This window comes from Lissotriton helveticus, chromosome 5_1 (genome assembly GCF_964261635.1).
Source record: "Lissotriton helveticus chromosome 5_1, aLisHel1.1, whole genome shotgun sequence".
NCBI lineage: Eukaryota > Metazoa > Chordata > Amphibia > Caudata > Salamandridae > Lissotriton > Lissotriton helveticus.
The window spans coordinates 179,511,056-179,513,141 of record NC_136065.1 but is presented as its reverse complement, the minus strand read 5'-3'; positions in this window follow the sequence as shown (position 1 = coordinate 179,513,141).

The following is a 2,086-nucleotide window of genomic DNA, read 5'->3' as shown; positions in this document are numbered from 1 at the left end:
ATTTTTCGAGCACATTAGATCCAGTAGCCCAGGCTTTGCCTGCGTGCCTCAAGTCAGTTGCAGCCACAGCTCTAGCAATCAGACAAAGTGATTCCATAGTATTAGGACACTCCCTGACAGTACAAGTTCCACATTCCGTGGAAGTTCTTTTAAACCGAACACAGACCCAGCACTTGACCATTGCACGTTTAACAGGTTATGAACTGACACTGTTCCAGCCACACATAGAAATCAGACGCTGCAACATTCTAAATCCTGCTACACTGTTACCGTCAGTTACTTCGAATCCTGCCACACATGACTGTGTGGAAGTTGTTAACATTATGACTAAGCCAAGACAAGACCTGACAGACATTGCACTACCTAATTCCGACCTGACACTTTATGTGGATGGTTCATGTATGAGAACCAGTACAGGAGAACTAGTAGCCGCGTATGCAGTGACTACTGAAACTGAAGTTATTGAAACACATCGTATTGACACCCTGTCTGCTCAAGCAGCAGAGCTAGTCGCTCTGACCCAAGCCTGCATACATGCCAAGAACCTGAAAGTGAACATATATACAGATTCACGTTACGCATTCGGAGTTGTACACGACTTCGGAGTACTCTGGCAGGAGAGAGGTTTCATGACTTCTCATGGAACCAAGATTCAGCATGGTCTCCTCATTCAAGCTCTGTTAGATGCAATACATTTACCGACAGCTATCGCTATCATGAAGTGCAAGGCACACACGAAAGTTGCTGATATTATTTCCCAAGGTAATGATCTAGCAGATCGAACAGCCAAGCTTACAGCTCAGACACCAGACATTCCAGTTAACAAGACACCAACATTCATTCCAGAACAGACTACATGTATGACAGTTAAGGACCCTACACAAGATGTCATAGACATACAGTTACATGCTACTCCTGAGGAAATCAAGAAATGGTCCGAACAAGGAGGGGTCCAGACAGATCAGGGATGGGTGACGAAGGGAAAAGCCACATGGTTTCTCCCCGACTCTATGGTTCAAGTCATTATCAATACCGCACATAGTCCAGCACATTTAGGAGAAAAAGCTATGTTAGACAGTATACAGAACCTTTGGTTCAACAAGCACTTACGAGCTGCAGCCAAGCAAAAAGTCCGTACCTGTATGATATGTTGCCAGTTCAATCCAGGTAAAAGTGTCCCGGTGGAACAAGGTGGATTCCAACCCCCTGACCACCCTTTTGAAGTCCTCCAGATGGATTATATTCAGATGGAGCGATGTCGAGGTTTCAAGTATGTTCTTGTAGTTGTATGCGCTTTGTCCAGGTGGACAGAAGCATATCCAGTTCCAGATTACACAGCAGCGACCACTGCCAAGCAGTTGGTTCGTGAATTCTTCCCCCGTTATGGACTCCCTAGGGTCGTGTATTCTGATAACGGCCAGCCATTCTCATCTGAGCTCATGAAACATGTTTCCCTCTTGTTAGGGTACCAGTGGAAGTTCCATTGTGTGCGCCATCCTGAAGCAGCCGGTCTCGTAGAGAGACATAATCAGACCCTGAAAATCCGTATTGCCAAGACATGTAAAGAGAAAGGTGTAGACTGGCTAGTTGCCCTGCCAGTTGCTTTATTCTTTATGCGCATGGTTGCACATTCCAGATCAGGTCTGTCTCCTTATGAGGTCGTATTCGGCCGCCCCCCAAACATGTGGGGAACACCTAGACCCCGCAGTATTACAGATGTTTCAAGTAATATGCTGACAGATTACCTAGCTTCCTTGATGTCTGCCCTACACTCTTGTCGTTCACAGGTTGCCGCCGCATTTCCAGACAATACCGAGGTGAAACCGCATGAAATCGTTCCAGGATGTTTTGTACTTGTGAGGAACTTTGATCGTTCAAGTCCGCTGGAGCCCCGTTGGAAGCAACCTCAACTAGTCCTTCTGACCACCCGCACGGCCGTGAAGTTGGAAGGCCGCAAAGGCTGGGTGCACCTGTCCCACGTCAAGAAATTCCATGGATGTCGCATAAAAACATTGGACTGTTCCATTTCTAAGGACTGCCAGAATTCTAAAGACTGCCCTATTTTCAAGGACTGTCCCGCTACAAA